The sequence below is a fragment of the Siphateles boraxobius genome, unplaced genomic scaffold (genome assembly GCF_051911475.1).
Source record: "Siphateles boraxobius isolate OS27281-9 unplaced genomic scaffold, OSU_SipBor_1 22, whole genome shotgun sequence".
Classification (NCBI taxonomy): Eukaryota; Metazoa; Chordata; class Actinopteri; order Cypriniformes; family Leuciscidae; genus Siphateles; species Siphateles boraxobius.
Window position 1 is genome coordinate 13,491,617 of NW_027508833.1, and position 13,695 is coordinate 13,505,311.

The 13,695-nt window shown below is 40.6% G+C and overlaps 1 long non-coding RNA gene across 1 annotated transcript; it reads left to right on the forward strand.

The window, feature by feature from the left end:
* Positions 1 to 4,055: 4,055 nt before the first annotated feature.
* On the forward strand, positions 4,056 to 5,193 carry LOC143746353 (uncharacterized). Its single transcript, XR_013206507.1, has 2 exons — positions 4,056 to 4,228; positions 4,897 to 5,193. It is a non-coding gene; the product is annotated as an uncharacterized LOC143746353 (long non-coding RNA).
* Positions 5,194 to 13,695: the final 8,502 nt, after the last annotated feature.

Here is a 13,695-nt window from a genome sequence, read left to right on the forward strand (position 1 = left end):
TAACTTATCTGAAGCAGCAGAAAGGAGCAGCAACTGGCTGTGGTTGAGACGGAAAGATTCTAGCTGGCTGTGTGCAGGCCGCCATGCTAACGTTTCGTAGAATTCTGTAAACTTGAAGAGTCTGTTGGTTTATTTGTATAGCTTGTATAGTATTTACAGTCATTACACCTGTTTATATTGCGTGAATGACGGGTGGTTGGGCAGATATTGTGCTTTGCGGTAGGTGGTATGCCATACGGAACCGTTGCTACTCAAACTGCATATTAACGCACCAGTGGGGCTCGACAGCCTTAGTCAAACTGGTTGGCGCATATGGTTGGGTTGCGGAGAGATTGTGAGATTGTGGTTAGGTCTCAGCAGCATGAGGGATATAGAGGTCAGTAAGCTGAGTCAGTGGGCTGAGTTGAGTCGGGGACGGAGGGGGGTGACTCTGGGACACCAGAGTCACTGTCGAGCCCTCTTGAGGTGTCGTGGGCTAGTCGACGAAACACTGAGGACGTAAGGTGCCCACTTTAAGACCCTAGAGATGTCCCCTACTCAGCTCAATCCAGACGGTTGTCATGCAATGTGGTTGCAGCCGTTGTGTGTGCTGACGCGTCTTAACACTAGACAGAAAGAGATTTACATCACCATATGGAAAGAAGCGTAAATGGATGGAGAAGCATAGGTTACTGTAAAGCTATGTGTCACAAGGTGACAAATCCAGCGGAACCAATTTCCGCTGGGGGTGTGTTTCCCCCCCCCGGGACGATTTCACTGACACACCGTGCGGGTTTGCTTGTTGTCAGTTGCCATGACAGTGGCAGCTGATTTAGCTAAGCGGTACCAGGTGCGGGCGATTGGTGTGGGGGTTTGTGATTGGGAAACACGGCCTAGAGAAGCAGTTAAAAGGAAAAGGAAAAGGCATTCGGGGGTGGTACTTCCCCGGGAGAAATCGATTCTTTTGGCAGTGGCTTGGATTTGCTGGGATTTTTGGAGCGGCTGTGAGGATCTGACTGGAAAGGGGTGCAACAGTGGTTGTGGGAGTACAAGCTGGAACGTGAATTGGATGTGAAGTGAGTGTACTTTGGAGATTGAGTCAAGATTGGAGAAAGTCATCACTCGAGAGAGAAAGATAAGTAATGAAACACCGGATCCGTGTGAATGCATGTTGTGTATTGAACTAAATAAGGAATTGTGAAGTGTATTGACCACAAATATAATTACCACCAAGAGTGTGAACTGATTCATCTGTGAAACCCTGATATCTTCTGCTGAGTGTGAAAGAGTGTTGAAGACGCTTTGTTCCATGCGGTGTGAAGTCCTCTGCATCTCTTCAGCTTCTGAGTATTGATCCAGCGCAACAGTGGAGGGATCGAACAGCGGGTGAGTGCTGGCCTTATTGCACGAAGGTTTGAGAGTGGATTGCGGTGCCCGAATTGAAGTGTCACACAGTATTGGACTTGACGTGAAGTTGCAGTGTGTGGATGTACACATTTACTTAACCGCCAGTACTCTCCAGTCCACGTCCTCGCCCAGTGTTGCGGAGCAAAGCCCTCAGGTTGAATGTGTATGTTCCATTTCGGCCACCAGGTCCTGTGATATGAGAGAGGAGTGTGATTGTCCTGTTTAACTTGTCTTTTCTATTTAAATAGAACGTTCTTCTGCCGCCGCCTTCGTGTGTGCTGCCTGTTCGGAGGAGAAACACACCCCAGCCTTAGTGTTGCCGTGGGAACCACCCAGCCCAGCCGTAAGCCTGAGTCTCCATTATACGGAAGGATCATGTTTGCTCTTGTATCAAATGCTCCGTCTATTTAAGATTCTCCTGCCACCGCCTTCGTGTGTGCTGCCTGGTCGGAGGAGGGACACATCCCAGCCTTAGTGCCTGTGTGGAGCAACCCAGCCCAGCCATTCTCCTGCCACCGCCTTCGTGGGTGCTGCCTGGTCGGAGGAGAGACACATCCCAGCCCTTGTGCCTGTGTGGAGCAACCCAGTCCAGCCGTAAGCCGATTCTCCATTATACGAAAGGATCATGTTCGTTCTTGTATCAAAGGCTTTGTCTATTTAAGTAGAAGATTCGTCTGCCTCGGCCTTCCTGGGTGCTGCCTGTTGAGAGGAGAGGTATATCCCCGCAGCAACGCTGCTTGTTCAGACCCACCCGCTCCAGCCGTAAGTCCTTACTTCACCGAAATAGAATTGAACCTATAAACTTGTCTCTATCTTGGGTTAGAGGGGACCCTTGTCTCTGGGTGGAGCCGTCAGGGGCGGAAAGGCATCCGGAGGACCTCACACCTGCTGCTCAGTGACGCCACGGAGGAGAGCACCCTACACGGAGAGGATCTGCCTACCCGACTACCTACCTGGCCGGCAGCGAGTCCCCCTCCTGGACTCCATCGCCCCCTGCGCCGGACATCTACCGAATAGTTGACGCTTGGGAAAAACTTACCTGCTACCCACCTGTCCTGTGGAGAGAGTCCCCTCCTGGCCCGTGGCCCCGGCCCTGGTTTGCGCGGGTCGCTGCCCGCCTGCATTACGCCGAAAAGAGTCTACTTACCACGGTACTTACCTGCACGCCGGACGGGCGTTTGACTCCTTCCTCCTCTGTGGCGGCCAGTAACCCGGGCCCTCGCAGTGAACCCCTCGGCCTCCTCCTCCCTGGAAAGAGAGACGAAGCCCGCGTTAAGACTTTTAATTCTTGCTTTTATTCAATAAAGATTGTTACTTTTAGAAATTCTTCTTGTCTGCCTGGTCTCTGGTATGCTCCTCGAGGTGGTCCTGGGTTTGAGGGGTGGGCGCAGTCTGGCTTGGCCCCCCCGACCTGTGACACTATGTCTTAGTTGGTGCTTATCTTGGCGAAAGCCGAGTACAAATCAGCATGAAGTTTTAACATCTACTCTCGTGTAATGGAAATCATTATGTTTCATAGATCCTCAGAGTGGCAACCACAAGCTCTGAGGTAAACATTTAAATCTTTAGATTTTTCCAAAGATAAATATGAATCAGTGTTTTTTATCACTTGCAGGAAAGTAATTAGAGAGACCAAGATTTATCAGCCAAACCAGGATCTGGTAAGTCATGAACTTTAAACATGCAAATGTAAAACTACACCTTACTTGTGCTGTGCTGTGCTGTGCTTTGCTGTGCTGTCTTTAGCCAGAACATCCTACTTGTCACAAAATAGAATAGGCTAACTATTTTTCTTGTTATTTTAAAACTATTGTATTGCCAGATGCATCTCCTGCAACAGAGGTCTTCATCAATATCTTATAATATAAGCCTACGAGTACATTTTAGCAATGACAATATTGTTAGTGATCTTACAATATGCCTTTTTAGACTGCCGTTGAAATACAGATTTTAGGTCAAATTTGTTGCAGTCATAAAGTTGAAACCGTCCTCTCTTTTGTTTAGCCAAGAGCTCATACCAGTACTGATGCCTGGATCCCCGTAAGTGAACCATCTTCAGAAAGACTATCAGGAACTACAGAAGAGGTCAATGTAAGTTTAGTGCTGGAAAACTTTAAATATTAGGTCAACAAGCTCACAACTGTGAACTTATTGGCTATTTTCAGCTAATATATTTAATGTAGAGTGGATACAGAAAACTCACCATTATAGAGCACTGACGCACTGCACTCCGCTCAACAATAAATGGGGTTTAAGTGTTAGTTAGCAAGATAGTTGTGATACATAATGTAACTCAGACTATGATTGTGAAGATGCTGTCATTCACGTTACAGCGAGTATAACGTACAAAAGGCCTGCGCAATGTGAGGGAATTCTGCGATGTGTGATAACAGTGTTTAATATTGCAATGATAATATTAGTACTTTTTATAAATGTAAACATGAAATATCTAGCTATACTTACTGTCTGCTATAATAATGCTAACATAGGCCCCAAATATTGATGCCCATTTGAGATGAAACCATGCACAATGTGTCGTGCATTGGCAGAGGGGTGGAGAAAGGTGTGCGCTGGATTTACAACACTTTTTTTTTGCCAATTAAGAAGCATGTTCACCCTTCACCCTTTCCTGGTCGATGATGATGATGATGATCTGATTTTGAAGTGACTCATGTTTTATGTTCACAGCTGCCTGAGGAAATTTTGCACAGGATCTTCATCCTTGTGGTGCTACAAGATGGTGATCCTGCAATTCGCACCCTTGCTCTCGCATGCACTCGTTTCTGGAGGATAGTGAGAGAGGAATCCTTTCTGAAGGAAGCACACTTCTGCTGGCTACACAGTAAGTTATGTCTCTTTCCTTCTTCCCTCCTCCCATATTTTTAGAGGTAAAGCACCTCTGAGCTATAGGTGAAAGTCACTCACCGACAGGATCACGGTGCACTCAACTTGGACATGCCGGCTTGCCGCTTTTTACATCGCAGCAAGGGCAAAGGAAAGCGTTTGGAACTTTGAGCTACTCTGTGTCCCGCAACACAACACATTAGATGGCCCCTGGAGCGGTCACTTGCCATTATTAAAATGTAAATGCATGTTGTACATCGATGTTGCCTAATTTATTCTTTTCTATACTGTTATGTCTACTACTATATGACCGTTTCCTCTGTGATTTTTGTGCAGCTGTGGTGCTTTTGAGTGACGATTCTATATTTGTCCTTTATCTGTCTATGTGTGGGCCTAAGTTATAGCAACATACCTATTCAAGTCAAGGTTCTATTGCTAAAATTATTTTAATCACCACTAGACTTTACATTTTTTTACATTTATTCATTTAGCTGACAAATGCTTTTTGTTTTATGCAATAAGTGTTTCTTTTAATTGCTAATTTTTTTTCTTGTGGTGGCACACCACTAATAAAATGAATACTGAGGAGGCACTGCTACCAGAAAATTTTGTATTAAAAAAAGAAAAAAATTTGAACATGTTTTACACATGAACCTTTCTCTTCAGGTGTGGTACACTGGAACTCCTTTTCAGAGGACCATAGAAGGACCTACAGGAATGATCTCCCGTTGCATTCAATGCAATGATATGTACAAAGACTGTAAAGGATACTGGGGATGTGGACAAAGAGGAAAATTTCAAGGGTTCTACTCTGAAAATGATTTAGCAGGATACTGCAGCATGGACTGTTTTTATGCGGCTGGAGGCACGATCTGATTTTCTATAACCATATTAGTGCCAGAACTTATAGATTGGGTTTGCATAAACCCTCATTGTGCCCTTCAATAAAAGTTTTTGTGATGAGTGTGTTTGTAGTTAATTCGTCTCAAAGTAGCATAAGATTTGTTTGACAGTGGTGCATTTAACTGTTTATTAGTGTTGTCAAAAATTAATTGATTAATTGTCAGCACATAAGGCATACAATACAACATGGATTTTTTAAAAAATATATTTTTATTTTTAAAAAAAAGTTTGACAGAACCCAATTCCACAAGGACAAATTGAAAAAACAATACATTGCAATATGGTTTCTAGGAATACATTATCAATACATTGGCTTTAAAGCAGATTGCAACTTGCTTTACTGTCTGTATACAGACAAAACAAGAATTGTGAAGATGAAGTAGTTTGTTAAGGCTTGTTTGAGATGAGCAAAATCTGCGCAGAATCCATCACCGGTGATCAGCGCGCAATGCATGCTGGTTAGAAATGGGTCCGAGTGAGGTCCGCCTTGCTCTGATGTCATGCTGACGTGTGTCAAAAAGCTCTCGCGAGTGCAAGGCGCACGTGTCGGATTCTGCAGTCGCGCGAAGTTGCTCTCCACCGACTGCGCTGATCAAAAGCATGATGGGAAACGACTTGCTGACGACACAGCTTAATGTTGATTGGTTTAAACAACCGTGATGTATTGTTCTCTTTTAAAATGTTTGATTTTAAAACTCGGATATCATGTTTATGTGTATATACATACATGTTATGTGTGAATATTCCCAAACTCTCGGACAGTGCGATCTCTATGGGTTATGCAATGTCATTTTATTAAATATATACACACAGTATAAATATATGAAGAGTTCCAAGTGCCATCTGAAAATTTCTTCTAGAATGATTTTTATCAAGTTAGTATATTTTAGTTCATTAATTTCAATTAAATGTACTTAACTTAAATATACGAGCTTGATAAAAATGATCATTGTAGAAGAAAATTTCAGATGGCACTTAGAGGCTTTTGCATCTGAACTCTTCATACAGTATATATATATATAAACACATAGCCTATGTCTGTATTAAAGAAAAAATGATTGATAAACACTTATTTGGAATGGAATTAAATAACAAGTACTTTGGGTGTCTTGTTCATTATATTTATTTTCATATAAAAGCAACAGATCATAAAATTGTTTCTTCAACTTATTAAAATATCTTACTTTACTGCAACTATCTGTTTCTGCTTCTTTATTATATTTATAGTGTGTGATTTATAAAATACATTATATCCTTCATCACACATAATGTGTCTGGTCACTTTATATCAGAATATTATATTACTGTTAAGCCTACTATGGATATTAACATACGCCAAACCATGTGTCCTGTATCATAGCTACATGAATGACCTTTGCAGCAAAAAAAAACGCGTGAAAATCAGTTCAGTATTCAGTGAGATATGATTAATTTAAAGCGCTGACAGCTCATTTCACCTGCCATTCAGATTACGCGGAGCGGGTGACCGGTTTAAGATGGCGGCTCCAATTCTCGTCCGTGCCAATAGGCAGTAGCGGTCGATAGGGCGTCTACCCTATATGATGTCTATAGCCGTTTCTCAATGTCAAGGATACTTCCTTAGCAGGATTGATCCTTCCAAGTCAATTCCTTCAGAGGCTAGGCGAGGCTCCTCTTTAGCATTCGGAGAACACGTAAATGGAACAGGCTAGCAAGTGCACGTCATTACGTCACTGAAAAGGTCCGCTTTTGGCGCTGCAAAAATTCAAAAAGTTGTGATGTACACTACCGTTCAAAAGTTTGGGGTCAACGAAGGACGATTTTAAATGCTCTTAAAAGAATTCTCTTCTGCCAACCATGTTAAATTACTTTGTACAACTTGACTAGTTATTTATAAAAGAAATGCCGGTGACGGCAACCAAGCTAACAATTTTTAAATGACAGGTCTGGTTCAGTTAGCCATCAATAACGTAATTTGTATAATTTGTAATATCAATACGGTAGTAATTTGTACTGGCATTTAAACGTTAAACTTTACTTATATGTACTATGGTTATAACAAATGTATGGTAATGTACATACTTACATTTAAAAGTATATTACCCCGTTATTGCTCCGACTCCGCTAACGTCTGACATTTTTTATTTTTTGGACAAGATAGCAAAGCTGGCGCATAGGATTGTGGGTGATTTGAGACCGCGAAGGCTACACATATGCATCCTTTCCTGTGTATGGGATATTTTTCGAACAAAGGACTCAGTCCTTGGTTGAAATTCTGAGGATCCTCGACATTGGAACAGTCCTTCGACGGATGTCGATGACGTAGCATCCTCGAAATAACGGCTTCCGAGGATCCTTCCTTGACATTGAGAAACACCTGATGTATGGAACTGTTCTCGCAGTGATTTGGAAGTAGGCCCGTAAGCTCTCGCGGCAATTAACTGTTCTAGCGGTAATTTGGAAGGCGCATATACTCTCGCGGTAATTAACTGTTCTCGCGATAATTTGAAGTAGGCGTAACTTGAAGGAGCGTGACTAAAAGAGTCGGCGTAACTTGAAAGGGCGTAACTTGAAGTCTTACTAAAAGTGGGCGTAACTTGAAAGGGCGTAACTTGCAGGCTGGAGACAGATAATATTGCAGCTGATGGAGGTGCAGTGCGACACCTGCTGGTCATTTTCTGTAAATCCTTTTGGTGTGCTTACTGTTAGTTCGATGCCATCGATCTTTATGTGGCATAAAGGGATACAGATTTCAGGGCTTAAGCCCAGGCAGTTAGCAGACTACGCCACGATGGGACTTACACCCAAAGAATTAAGTATTTAGTTCAACCAGGCACTCAAGTTCGTTGATGGATAGCCAGAGACCGTGGTCCAGTACAAAAACAGACTTTATTTTCACTACCACAATGATTGAGATTTCATAACAAATAACATACACTGTACACCAAATCAAATAACAAAACACACACTTAATATTCACTCCACTCACTATACTCTATTCGCAACGCGCACACACACACGATAGGAGGGCAATAGGAAGGAATCTTACCAGTGGGAGGCTAGTGGCTCGAGCAATGAGCATCCATGAAAAACACCCCAATCACACGTGTCAAATTTCACACACACACAAGGGAAATGACCACACTTGGTGAACACACAGCCACAGCACACGCCAAGGGACCAGTCACCGCAAGGGGCACTGCTCCCACTGGCAGTTCTCAGCACCTGGATAAAGGACAGACACGTTGCAGTTAAAACAATTACACACACAAAAAAAAAAAAAGAAAAAAAAAAGACTATAAACAAGGTCTAATAAGCCACCCGTTCTAAAGCCCAAGGTAGTACTGGAGTTAGCAATATGAACAGAGACTCAATTCATCAAAATAAACAATCAAACATGGATAAAACATCCACAACAATGGGACAAGATTGCACTATATGGATCAACCACTTTCAAGATCTTCAGTCAATGTGGACAAATCACATAAAAAGTTAAAACAAAAGAAAAACAATCACAATTTGGCCAATCCTCTTGGATATCAGCAGCAAGAAAAGGCCTCCATACAAGAATTCAAAAGAAAGAAATAAACACAAAACAAACAATTAAGGTGGTGTCAGTTCATTGAACAGTCTACACTCAAACACTAATTCACAACAATGACAGAAAGGAGAATCAAACAGTGTTAAACAAGCAACGATGTAACACGCCAGCCAGCCGCCTGTTAACCACAGGTTTAATAATCCTTGGTCCTGTGTGAAAAGGCAGCTGGGTACGACGAAAATACGTTAAAAAAAACACGTAACGCAAAAAGCATAAGCAAGGCAGCAGATGTTCTGCGTCGATGTAGGCAACTGGCAGCCACACCCCCGGTTAAACAGCACTCCCTAAAATGCACAGGATGTCCATTTACAAATATATATCCCACATTAACCTTTCAACTATCACTCAGTATAGCAACATACCTAAGTAACAGCGTTGCATCACAGGCTCCGAGCTCGGATCACGGATAGCAGGGCGCACACACAGCTGGTGAAAGGGCTGCGGCCGCACGGGGGATTCTATAGCACGAAACATTTCCTATAAGCCCAAGTTATGAAGTCAACGAGTGGGGAAAAAAAGAAACTGAGCTAACCATACCTGTGGCGCTACGGTAAACCGATAACCAAGGCAGACATCAGGTCGCTGGGCATGTAGACAGGACAACAAGTCGCGTACCGGTGACATCACTTGTCAAAAGAAAAGTCACGTGCTGCGTTCCAAACCGCATACTTCCCTACTATTTAGTATGGGAAAAGAGTAGGCGAGCGAAAAAGTATGTATTAATCCAAAAGAGTAGGCGAGAATTACCTGGGTGACGTACCAAATATCGCGAGATTTGGACTTAAGTGCGTTCGAATGTGCCTACTTTCCTACTATATAGTAGGCGAAAACAGTACGTGAAGGAAGCAGTACGTTCGAAACATCAGTATTCATAAAAGAGTAGGGGAGAAGTTCCCGAATGGCTTACTGCTTCCGGCCCGATTTTTGAGTGCTCAACCGGTTTTGGCCCTAACGTCGTGCACACGCACCTGAGATTGCGCGCCGAGGACTTGGAGGAGCGGGGGGCGATATTTTTTTTCACAGGATGGTAGGGGAAGACTCATGAATATTCATTAGGGAACTCATCCCTGATTGGTCTTAACCCCAGTGACTGGTATGTTTAGGGGCGGGGTTAGGGGTAGGTCATCAGACCCCCAGTGACGGGTAGGTTTAGGGGCGGGGTTAGGGGGTAGGTCATCAGACCAATCAGGCATGAGTTCCCTAATGAATATTCATGAGTCTTCCCCTACCATCCTGTGAAAAAAAATATCGCGAGCGGGGGAGTGAACGTGTCAAACAATCGTAGGCGGTAGGATTTGATTTGAATTTGGCGGATTGCATAAACTGTTCATTGAATGTAGCAACATGGCTTCTACATCAGGAGGAAATAGTGGTAATGATGAGATGGAGTGGATGATTTCAAGATCATCACGAATGAAAAGAATGATGAGGAAGAGACAAGAAAGGGCAAAAAGTTGGTCGGAAGAGAGCGACACAAGAGCAGAAGTTAGCAAAAGGACAAAAACAAACGAACGGGCGAGTTCACGAGAAAAGGATGACTTAAACATGGAAGAGGAATATAAATTAATGGTGGAATTTAAGGAGGAGGGTGGATTTATTCACCCGATAAAGCTGACTAAAGCAATAGAGGAAGAAATAGGGAAAATCAAAATGGCTAGAATCATGAACAACAGAAAAGTGCTAATTCATGCTGTCAGTGAATCACAACAACATAAGATACTCAAAATGAAAACCTTGATGGGGGAAAGGATTAAAGCATATGTTCCAGGAGCTATAGCAAGGTTGAGGGGAGTAAAATCAGGAGTTCCAATTGAAATGACAATGGAGGATGTGAAAAAAGAAATTAGAGGAGGGAAAATAACAGATGCCATCAGGATTAAAAGTAAAAGAGATGGGGAACTTAAAGATACAATGGCAGTGATTCTTCAATTCGAAAATACCATGCCAGAAAATATCCAGCTAGGATATATGAATTACAGAGTCAGAGACTATATCCCTAAACCCCTCAGATGTTTTACTTGCCAAAGAATGGGACAAATTGCAAAGGAATGTAAAGGAAAAGCTAGATGTGCACGATGCGGAGGACCGCATGAATTTGGTAAATGTGATAAAGATGCTAAGGTTAAGTGTTGTAATTGCGGAGGAGAACACAGCGCAGCATATGGTGGATGTGTTGTACAAAGGGAAGCCAGAGAAGCGCAAAGAATCAAAATAACAGAAAGAGTTTCATATGCTGAAGCTTTAAAAAGAGTGAGGAAAGATAGCACAGGAGGAATGAGGTTGGGAGAAGCAGGTCAAAGAAACTCGGCTGGGAATACAAAGCAAAGGCAGATTTATCAAAGACAAACCTTGGTACCAACAACAAATAGTCAAAACACATGTTTGCATAAATGTAAAGTGGATGAAAATACAATGGTGGTGAAAAAAGAAAACTTTGTAGCATTCATGTGTCATATTGTTAATATCACAGTACAAATGAAGAAGAAAAGTGACAAAATCAAAGCAGTTGTAACAGCAGCTGGAAGGTTTTTAGATATGAAAGAAATTCAAGCAGAACAGATCCATTCCATTCTGAGTACCACTGAAACAATAGAGAATGTTCAGGATTAGGATCATAGCTGTTATCATGGTTTTACACATACTTCAATGGAATGCCAGAAGTTTAATTGCCAATGGACAAGAATTTAAAAAGTTTGTTTATGAATTAGAAATAATTCCAGATATAATATGCGTTCAAGAAACATGGTTAAAACCTAATTTAGAATTTAAGATTCCTGGATATAGCGTAGAAAGACAGGATAGAAGTAATGGTAGTGGAGGAGGATGTGCTATTTTTGTTAAAGATGGAATAGCTTATGAGAAAAATCTCATGAATAAAGAATTAGAATGTGTTATTATAGAAATATTTAATGTAAGAAAATATGGAAATATTAAAATTATTAATTATTATAATCCATGTAAAAATCTTGAAAGTGATATATTTAGGGAGATGGCGGGGAAAATACATAGAAGAGAAATATGGTGTGGTGATTTTAATGCCCACAATAGTCTTTGGGGTAGCAGGAAGACAGATCATAATGGTAGCATAGTGGAAGAAATAATGGATGAAAGGTCATTAGTTTGTCTTAATAATGGAAAAGGTACAAGAGTAAATATACATAAAAATACAGTTTCATGTCTTGATATCACATTAATATCTGATTGTCTGGTTAGTTCATGTAAATGGGATGTCAACTGGGAGTCTACAATAGGAAGTGATCATTTTCCAGTAAGTACAATGATTGATGACAATATAAACAGGCAAGAAGATTTTATATTAACAAGATGGTGCTTTAATAAAGCTAATTGGCAAAAATTTAAAATTAAATGTGAGGAAACCAGTCATATGGTTACCTTAAAAGGCAACATTGAAGAGTGTGCAAGGGAGATAACAGAACATATTTTAAATGCAGCAAGTTATAGCATACCAAGGAAAAAAATCATAAAAGGTAAGAAAAAGGTAGTGCCTTGGTGGAATGATGAATGTAGCAAAGTGGTTAAGGAGCGTAATAAGGCATTTAAAATATTACAGAAAAATTTAACAACCGAAAATCTTATTGAATATAAAAGGAAAAGAGCAATGGTTCGTAAAATTATTAAGGAAGCAAAAAAGAAAACATGGAGAGAGTATTGTTCCTCAATAGGTTCAGAAATAAAATTAAAGAATGTTTGGTCAATGTTTAGGAAAATGACGGGGAAAAGGGATGATGTTAAAATACCAGCTTTAGCTAGAGAACAGGAGATAGTAGTTTTAAATAAAGAAAAGGCAGATTTATTAGGCGAGACATTTGCTGCAGTTCATAATGGTGATCATCTAACAGACATTCATAGAAGGCAGAAGCTACAAAAACTTGGAAATCATAAAAATATATTGGGAAAATGTAAAAAATGTACATCAACATTAGACATGAATATAACTGTGAAAGAAATTAAAACAGTATTGAAAAGGACAGGATATTCAGCTCCAGGGGAGGACCAATTATGCTATGCTATGTTTCGGCAGTTACCGGAAGTTACATTGGAATTAATATTAAAATTATTCAATAAAATATGGAAAGAAGGTACAATACCAAATAGTTGGAAAAGGGCAACAATTTTACCATTTAATAAACCAGGGAAAGATCCTATCAGTCCAAATAATTACAGACCAATAGCTTTAACTTCTCATTTAAGTAAATGGATGGAGAAAATAGTGGTCAGTAGATTAGGGTTTGTTCTTGAACATAAGAAATTAATTAATGGATACCAGTGTGGATTTAGAATAGGGAGATCAACAATGGATGCATTAATTAGAGTCAGTAATGATATAGAGAAAGCGTTAAAAATGAAGGAGATAATGGTTGTAGTATTTTTTGATATAGAAAAAGCATATGATTCATTATGGAGAGAAGGGTTACTTATAAAAATAAAGCAGATGGGAATAGGTGGGAAGATGTATAGTTGGATAGCAAATTTTTTGATGGATAGAAAAATAAGGGTGAAGATGGGGAACGATTATTCAAAAGAATTCAATGTGGAAAATGGAATACCTCAAGGTAGTGTAATAAGCCCAATTTTATTTAATATCATGATTAATGACATCTTTTCAGATACTGACAAATGTATTAAATCTGCATTATTTGCAGATGATGGGGCCATATGGATGAGAGGAAAGAATATAAAACATGTAGTAGGAAATATTAAGAAAGCTATTAATAAAGTAGAAAAATGGTCTTATGAATGGGGTTTTAAATTATCAGCAAATAAGTCTTGTTTTATGGTATTCACAAATAAGAGAAATATTGATATAGGAACAATGACATTATATGGACAGACGTTGGAAAGGGTTACAGAATTTAAATACCTAGGACTATGGTTAGATAGCTCTTATACATGGAAAACACATATAGATAACTTGGAAACTAAATGTAAGAAAGTTATAAATCTCTTAAAGGCTGTGGCTG